Genomic DNA, 10225 nt, shown 5'->3' on the forward strand with positions numbered 1-10225 from the left:
GTTTCTCTCGAACAAAGTTTGAAACAATTATTGTAAACGTGTGTGCTTTTCCAGGCAAATTTTTTTCTTGACAGCTTTGGTTTTAAACTGACTTTTACGTCATAGATTTCATGCCATATTTGGATATAAATTTTCTATCCTTCCAGTTTTAAAGCAGCTGGCTTTAATTGGCGGCCTTTACTACTGGTGGCACAATTGGTTTCAATGGTTTACTTTACTTCTGAATGACAATCTAAAAAATCACTATTGCCGTTCTTTGAAGCCCCTTAGTGTAATCATTTCCCACAGAATCCCCATCGCCAGAAATTTCAAGTGTGCTAAAATATCAGTCCTTGAAAAATGCAAATTTTTGAATGGAAAGTCATTTCAAAGAAAATTGCGAAAAATAAAACAAACAGCCATTTCGGTATTTGAATCAAGTTCTTTCAGATATATTGATTTACATAACTGCTTCCTCAATTTAGCTTTCCATTTTTGTTATACAAAATTGATATGCGATGTAGGAATTAAAAATAAATTTGGATTGAACTAATAAATCCGGACCAACTTATCTTAACGGGCGGGAAAACTTCAACTGTGTCCAATTTTTTTTTAGTGTCTGGCCTATTTGTAATTTTAAAGAAAAAAAATTGCAATTGAGCATTTAGTGGCGCTCAAAACTTTTGTAATTTTGATTGTTTTGAACAGTTAGTAGCAACTTTGATCAATTCATGGTACACGGTAACTTAAGTCATTCAAAAAGATCTGAAAAAAATTATGATACGAGTAACGTCAACATCGAAAAGTGCTATCACTGAGTGATAACGGATACAAAAACAGAAGAATGATCGCTGGTTTCAGTGCCACTCTAAAATTGGCTTTCAAATTAGCAAACGCTTCTTACCTTTCTCTCCCTCTGAGAACCCTAATCCTATTATATGAGAGTTGAAAACCAACACAGAATATATTATGTACATTTCTATGCTCAAATATGATGCTGCCACTAAAAGTCCACAGTGCCTCTTTATTTCCTAGTTTTGAAAAATTGACGAAAAATTAGAAATCATGGAAGAAATTAATTTGAACAGAGATGTAACAGGACGTTTTAAATACGATATTAGATTTTTGAAGAATTTATCAAATTGTTTTCATAATCTGTTCATTATTTAATCAAACTAGTGATACTGCCGATTGTCAAAATGAAGACCTTAAAAAAACTAAGAAAAAAAAGCATATTATATAAAAAGGCCCAATCTGTCAGAGTACTCAATATGGACTGACCATAATACTCAAATAAACGTTTTTGGGCAAACTATTTACATAGTTGTCAACTCGGAAACAAAACCACTAAAAATATTGACTCATATAACCCTCCAAACTGCAGCCCAGAAAATGTTTTGTAACAAAAAGACTTATGTAATATGTGTTTCATAAGAGTAAAAATGTTCTAAAGTTTCTTTTTGTGAAAGCATTGAGCGAAGTTGACCGTACAGTCTGTGTAATTTTCAAAAAATATATATTCAGGTTTCTAATAAATCTCTAAATTTATCTTGTATAATACAGCAGTTGAAGTCAAAATTAATCAATTGGATCATCGAGATTATCGAGAATTGAGAGCCCATGGAGTTTCAGTTTATAGATTCACGCGAAATGGAGAAATTTTTATTAGATCAAATGCATTAACATATTTTTGCAATAATGAGATCATTGATTCCAATTTCTTTCATTAACAGCAATGCATTGCAATCTACAGCTGCAACGGTTACCATTTCTTGCTAATTGTCTCCGTAAACATCTAATTGGGCAATGATTATATTGCAAAAAATTGATCTATTAAAAGTTTTCTTCTGGAATTATTATTTTAAATATCACTAATTTACTCGATTCACAATTTTACTTCCTGCAACGAGTAACAAGAAAAACAATGAAAACAATGAGAATTATGGACAGAAAATCTGTTACCATGTATTTCACAAGGTGTGATTAATAATTGCTAATTGAGCGTTTTTTTTTGTGTCCTGGTAAGTGCTGGGTTTTCAAAGTTTCGTTATTTGTTTAATTTTTTGCTTCCTTTTTAGTCAAATCAAAATTTCACTGATAGTTTTACTTTCTTTCTTTTGATTTTTAAATTAAAACGGGTTCTTAGTTATATTGCTTCTTTTCGTGTCCGTTGCTATTTTTTTATCTGCGTTTTTTTATTTGTTGCGTCTTTTATTTTCCTACAATTCTTCTGTTGAATTTTTTTCTAATTTTGGAGTGATATTTAGAATTCTATTTTTTTGTTTCTCAGTTTTCTATAGCTTCCAAATAATCTTAGACGGGAATACGGAACCTCAGCGAAGATTTAAGTACAAATATTTGCCAGAACAAACTATTAAGAATTAGAGTTACTGTCAGAACAATTGTGATGCAATTGAGAGTAACTCGCTATATAAATATAGACTAATTATTGCTGACTTTATAGTAGATAAAGTACTGCAACTCAATTATGTGTATCTACTTTTGGTTGTAATTTCGGCAGGGAAATCTCTAGAAAATTCGTTTCCTTTTCACTTGTTGACGCATACAGGAGTTGAGTCGTTGAAATTCAGTTTTCTCCCATTTGAAGTTGATTTTGAATCCAGGTTTTCATATTATAAAATACTAAATTTGTAGCGAAGTTGATAGAGCCTTGGTTCTATTCGCCAATAATTGAAAGATAGTTCATCAGTTGGTCCAATTAGTTCAGTAGCTTTTGCAGAAATTTGACTTCTTGTAAGGCCGACGCTCACTCTTTATAATAACGAACTAGAAAAAGCAACTATCTGGTGTTTGTAAACTTTCCAGCAAGCTGCTGCGTTTTTCCCTCAACTTTAAAATAGCATCTATTTGGCGATTTTGGGTCATTTACCTCAACGCATATTTTTTTTCTTGAGGATGCGCCATGAAAGTCTCGTGAACTTGATGTCAACTTGATGTCTTTTGAATAGCGTAGATATCTCGCTTTCCGGCACACCTTTGATCTACTCTTTGTTCTTTCATGAAACTTGAAGGAATTTTGGTGTTCGCCGTGATATGACGTCTTGTTGTCTTTGCTAAGCATAGCAATATACCTACATGACTTCTATGAGTTGTTGCATTATATTTGGTTAACTCTAGCGGAGTTGTTTCTAGTTTCAGACGAAGCTTGGCTTGTTGTTTGCTGGTTTGGCAAACTGTTTTTAAAAAATGTGCTGAATTTTAGACGGATATGTGTCTCATGGTTTTCAATTGGCCTGCCTAAAAACCACTCGTCCTTTTTGAAACTTTTCTCAGAGTCAATGTAAATTTTTCGAACTTCTTTTCAACTTGCTCTTGATATAATGCAGTCATCTACACGGCTTAGTTCTTATTGCTGCTCTGTGTTATCAGTTTTGTAGAGAACACAGTATTTTTCTCTTCTAAAATTTTATCTTGTAATTAAGTTATTGCCTAAATAAAGAAAAGAATAACAATTCTAGTCTACTTGTCAAAGAATGTGTTGCAAATAACTACAGAACTTCACTTGGCTTATACCTTTTTGCAACCTAGAGTGCTTTGTATTTTTCAATAGCACGGTTTTCACTTTTTTGATTTTGCCTACCTACTCTCCAGGTATTATAATTTAGTATTTGTTTTCTGAACTAAGTCTCAGCTGTTTAATTCAATCCAGAAGTTTAATGCTTGTTACCTTGCTTTTTGACATGGTTCTTCGTCTTCTGCCTCAAGTAATTGTGTTTATAAATGTGTTTGTTCTATCAGATAATTCCGATGAAATACTAAACCAATTGTGAATATCGTCAGAAGCATTAACCATATCAAGCTTGTAATTATCTTTTAATTGTTACTGAGATCCAAAACTTTCGTTACTGGGCGTTAATGGGGGGTTACTGCTTTTGCTCAACCACTGTTGTTAAGAAAGTTCTTGCTCGTAAAACATGTTATAGCTTTCTCGTTTAATTTTGTTTCTTGAGAACTTACGTTCGACTTTCAATCTCAATGGATCCAATCAATTTAATTGTTTCTACCGAACGTACTCTGATTCTTCCACATCTGGAACTGTTCACTGAGTTCGTCCTGTTTACCCAGTTTCACTCGGGTAACTCAAGTTGTCCCTGATCCTGAAACTCTTCTGTTTTATTTACTTTTGGGTTCAATTTCAAAAAAGGCTATTTCATCCTTAGGTTCTTGATTTTAACCTGAAGAATTTTCTCATGTGTTATGACACTCCATGCTTCAATATTTTTTTGGCCTCTAACTTTTGCATAAGTTATTATGTGCTGTCGACGATTCAAACTAGGAAAACGCAGATTTTTAGCTTTTTGATCAATTTTTTGAGCAATTGCTGCATTTTTTATCCAAGTGAGTAGACCAACTACAACTCCGGAACGATCAGTTTTGCGTCATTCCAGAGTTTTTTTTTGAAAAAAATTATCGAATGCGGATGTCTTCCTTTCAATAGTTTCCTAATTAAATTGGAAATGGCCGCTGCTTGGACTCCAAAAATTTCTGGTAGCGTTGATTCAATCCGCAAGCAATTAGTGATCTGTTGTATATTTCAGCAGCACAAATTCTGGTATTTCAGATAGTGTGAATTAATGGTTATTTTTGTTTCCGGCATAACTTTTGCTGAATATTTTTATATGCCATTTTATGATTGAAGAATTTGTTGGATGTTGTTTTTAGCCACATGTTATTAATCTTTGAAACGGTTCGGTAGCTCAAGTTGGTATCTAAGTTTACGAAACATGCAAAACCAGTAAATTGAAGAAAAACAAAAGATATTTATTAATAACATCAAAACTAGGGGCTGCTGCATTAACTGAAACGCCTGAGAAAAATCTTTTAATTATTTTGTAACTTTTTTTCTTACTGAGTTTCAATACTAGCTCTTCGGCTATCTTATCGAGTGCATATGTGTCACAAAGTTCAATTTCGCCCCATTGAAGTTGATTATACGGGGCTTTCCAAGCGGCTCGATTGTAATGAAAAACTGTTTTCAAAACTGGACAATTCTGATTTGTTAGCAGATTTTAGGTTTCGAGACATGGTTTGGCTGAAATGAATTATTGAATGCTTTTTATCATATTTTTAAAGTCAAAACTACATGAAATGCGACAAATGTTTTCACTTTAAGACAATTTTTGTGCCCTTAGAATTTTTTGCACTTAGCTCATAATTTTCTAATCTTTAGTTATTGGTTATTGGTTATTGACGACTGTATTCAGTATTCCAAATTTTTTGAAAACTGTTTTTTTTTGCTATAAAGTTATATCTACCGCCTCAGTATAAATTTTTTTCAACTTCATTTTCTCCGGAAGTAGTTGTTTTGATTAGCTGTGCGATATGAAGTTAAACTTGCATGACTACTTGTTTACTTTTAATTACTTGAGCTAAATGAGCTCTTGTTTCGCATATTGTGCACTGTTCTTTTGCAATCAGTTTGCTTCTTTGTGTGCTGTTTTTCAGAAGACGTAGAAAGTAGTAACGTTTCTGATTAGGTAATTTGAATTTTCTATCTTAGTGTGATATCGATCACCTCATGCTACTAGAGAATGAGATAATTTTGAGCTGTGAAACTGTCTTTTTTCAGTGAACATTACGACAGTCACGTCTGTCTTAGGCTAAAATTGTCAACCGTTTTTGCACGTCAATGAAATTAATCATGGGGTTGAAAAATCCTTGAACCTAAATTTTTCGTATCAAAAAGGAGAACATTCAAGATCATATCATTGAACAGTATGTCGAGTGATCAGCTCTTGTGCTCATACGATCGCTATGAAGTTGATCATCTCTCATCTGGTATTGAGCCGACTGTATCATCAGGCTGACTACATTTCTTGTCTTCTTGCTTTTTAAATGGTACCTTGAAAAAGCTTCATGCTCGTTGTCCATTGCCAAGTCTTTTATCGTTGACGCAACAGTGTCTAACCACCACTAAGCACGATAAGTCGAACGACTTTGACAGGTAGCGTACCAACTGTTTTTTAAGTATCCCGGATTGACAAAAAGTTTTAATCATAGAACTTTCATATTATGGACCATTGACTTCATAAATCAAAAAAGTTTTAAGAGATTGGTATGACTATAACTTTCCCATAAATGAAAGTTCTATGACTAAAACTTTTCCATAAATGGAAGTTTCATGACTACAACTTCTTCATAATATGGAAGTTCTATGGATACTACTTCTCCATAACAACAGAAAGGAGGCATTTAAAGAGTCTTGGTTTTTTCGTGAGTCCTCATGAGCTTCTTAAACTACAAGGGAAAACAGTTTTGACTGTTTTTCTTGCAGAATAAGCAAAAATGGAGGCTCTTTTTTTCCAAGACATGAAATATAGCTAAAATCTAAAATCCCGGATAAGCCAGGAACATTATAGCACATCATAGAAGAAAGAAACAACGCACAATTAAAATACAGCACATGGGAGAAGGTGCCTGTAAGGGCACAAAGGGATGGACATTTAACAAAAAATCGGTTTTTTTTTTAAAAAAAAAAATTTAGCCCCCAAAACTTAAACGAAGACGCCAAACAAAAAAAGCCGGTGCCTTACAATCCTTATGGATAGAAGGCACTGCCAAAACAGTATGGGTAACATTGAACAACTAATTGACCCAGAAGGTCCCATTATATTTTTTAAAAAAAATTGACTTTTTGAGAAACTCTTGACGAAATTGCAGAACTTGAACTTATACATCAATTATAGGAAATTTTCTTATTCCATAGCCAACGTTAGCCTAACACACGATTGTCATGTCAATTTGAGCAACCAAAGCCCAGTAGTAAAGAAATGAGAGCAATTTTTACATAAAAAACGGACGAAAAATCTGCGTTTCCGAACTACACGCTTTTTTATGTATCAAATTTTAAGCTTTGACCCAGAAGAAAAATCTCTGGGTGTTTTACCATCCTTATAGATAGGAGGCATCGCCAAAATAGTATGGGTAGTATTGAACAACTAATTGACCCAGAAAGTCCCATTATATTTTTTAAATAAAATTGACTTTTTGAGAAACTCTTGACGAAATTGCAGAACTTGAACTTATACATCAATTATGGAAAATTTTCTTATTCCATAGCCAACGTTAGCCTAACACACGATTGTCATGTCAATTTGAGCAACCAAAGCCCAGTAGTAAAGAAATGAGAGCAATTTTTACATAAAAAACGGACGAAAAATCTGCGTTTCCGAACTACACGCTTTTTTATGTATCAAGTTTTAAGCTTTGACCCAGAAGAAAAATCTCTGGGTGTTTTACCATCCCTATAGATAGGAGGCATCGCCAAAATAGAATGGGTAGTATTGAACAGCTCATGGAGACAAAAGGTCCTATTATATTTTTTGAATAAGATTGACTTTTTGAGAAACTCTTGACGAAATTGCAGAACTTGAACTTATACATCAATTATGGAAAATTTTCTTATTCCATAGCCAACGTTAGCCTAACACACGATTGTCATGTCAATTTGAGCAACCAAAGCCCAGTAGTAAAGAAATGAGAGCAATTTTTACATAAAAAACGGACGAAAAATCTGCGTTTCAGAACTACGCGCTTTTTTATGTATCAAATTTTAAGCTTTGACCCAGAAGAAAAATCTCTGGGTGTTTTACCATCCTTATGGATAGGAGGCATCGCCAAAATAGTATGGGTAGTATTGAACAGCTCATTGAGACAAAAGGTCCTATTACACTTTTTGAATAAGATTGACTTTTTGAGAAACTCTTGACGAAATTGCAGAACTTGAACTTATACATCAATTATGGGAAATTTTCTTATTCCACAGCCAACGTTAGCCTAACACACGATTGTCATGTCAATTTGAGCAACCAAAGCCCAGTAGTAAAGAAATGAGAACAACTTTTACATAAAAAACGGTCGAAAAATCTGCGTTTCCGAACTACACACTTTTTTATGTATCAAAATTTAAGCTTTGACCCAGAAGAAAAATCTCTGGGTGTTTTACCATCCTTATGGACAGTAGGCATCGCCACAATAGTATGGGTAGAATTGAATAGCTCATTGAGACAAAAGGTCCTATTATATTTTTTAAATAAGATTGACTTTTTGAGAAACATTTGACGAAATCGCAAAACTTGATGTTATATACCACTTCTGGCAAATTTTCTTGATTCATGGCCAACCTTAGCCTAACGCACGCTTGTTGAATCAATTTGAATAGCCTAGACTCAGTAGTAAAAAAATGAGACTACTTTTTACATAAAAAACGTTAGAAAAATTCGCGTTTCCGACCTTCACCTGTTTTATGTAAGAATTTTTGAAGTATTGAACCAAACGAAAAATCTCGGGTAGTTATAGAATCTGTATTGATAGGAGACACTACCAAAACAGTATGGGTAGTATTAAAGAGCTCATTGAGCCAAAAGGTCCTATTATATTTTTTGAATAAGATTGACTTTTTGAGAAACATTTGACGAAATCGCAAAACTTGATGTTATATACCACTTCTGGCAAATTTTCTTGATTCATGGCCAACGTTAGCCTAACGCACGCTTGTTAAATCAATTTGAATAGCCTAGACTCAGTAGTAAAAAAATGAGACTACTTTTTACATAAAAAACGTTAGAAAAATTCGCGTTTCCGACCTTCACCTGTTTTATGTAAGAATTTTTGAAGTATTGAACCAAACGAAAAATCTCGGGTAGTTATAACATCTGTATGGATAGGAGACACTATCAAAACATTATGGGTAGTATTAAAGAGCTCATTGAGCCAAAAGGTCCTATTATATTTTTTAAATAAGATTGACTTTTTGAGAAACATTTGACGAAATCGCAAAACTTGATGTTATATACCACTTCTGGCAAATTTTCTTGATTCATGGCCAACGTTAGCCTAACGCACGCTTTTTAAATCAATTTGAATAGCCTAGACTCAGTAGTAAAAAAATGAGACTACTTTTTACATAAAAAACGTTAGAAAAATTCGCGTTTCCGACCTTCACCTGTTTTATGTAAGAATTTTTGAAGTATTGAACCAAACGAAAAATCTCGGGTAGTTATAACATCTATATGGATAGGAGACACTACCAAAACAGTATGGGAAACATAGAACAACTAATTGACTCAGCAGCTCCTATTACATTTTTTAAATACGATTGGCTTTTTGGGAAACATTTGACGAAATCGCAAAACTTGACTTTATATAAAAATTATGCAAAATTTTCTTGATTCATGGCCAATTCTAGCCTAACGCACGCTTGTTATCTCAATTTAAATAGCCTAGACTCAGAAGTAAAGAAATGAGACTAATTTTTACATAAAAAACGATCGAAAAATTAGCGTTTCCGACCTACACCTGTTTTGTGTAACAATTTTTTAAGCATTGGCCCAAAAGAAAAATATCGGGTTGCTATAACATCCTTATGGATAGGAGGCACTGCCAAAACAGTACGGGTAACATTGAAGAACTCCTTGAGCCAGAAGGTCCTATTAAATTTATTAAATACGATAGACTTTTTGAGAAACAATTGACGAAATCGCAAAATTTGATGTTATATATGATTTCTTGAGAATTTTCTTGACTCATGGCCAACGTTAGCCTATTGAACGCTTGTTATATCGCTTTGAGCAGCCTCGACTCAGTAGTAAAGAAATGAGACTAAATTTTACAAAAAAAAACGATCGAAAAATTAGCGTTTCCGACCTACAAAGGTTTTGTGTAACCATTTTTTAAGCAATGGCCCAAAAGAAAAATATCGGATTGTTAAAAACTCCTTATTGATAGGAGGCACTGCCAAAACAGTATGGGTAACATTGAACAACTCCTTGAGCCAGAAGGTCCTATTAAACTTTTCAAATACGATTGACATTTTGAAACAATGGACGAAATCGCAAAACTTGATGTTATATATCACTTATGGGAATTTTTCTTGATTCATAGCCAACTTTAGTCAAACGCATGCTTGTTATATCGCTTTGAGCAGCCTAGACTTAGTAGTCGAGAAAAAAGAAGGCATTTTAAACAGAAAACAGACGATATTTTTGCGTTTCCGAACTTTACTTTTCTAATGCAGCATTTTTTCAAGCATTGAAACCTAAGCAAAAAATTTTGATTTGATGCAATCCATATGGATAGGGCAGACTAAAAAAATAGTATGAGCAACATTCAACAACTCCTTGACCCATGGGGCTACATCAAATTTTGAAAAACGAGACGACTTTAGAGAAACAATTGACGAAATTGCAAAACTTGACTTTATATAACACTAATATCCATTTTTTTA

The sequence above is a fragment of the Convolutriloba macropyga genome, chromosome 3 (assembly GCF_964194025.1).
Source record: "Convolutriloba macropyga chromosome 3, txConMacr16.3, whole genome shotgun sequence".
Taxonomy (NCBI): Eukaryota; Metazoa; Xenacoelomorpha; order Acoela; family Convolutidae; genus Convolutriloba; species Convolutriloba macropyga.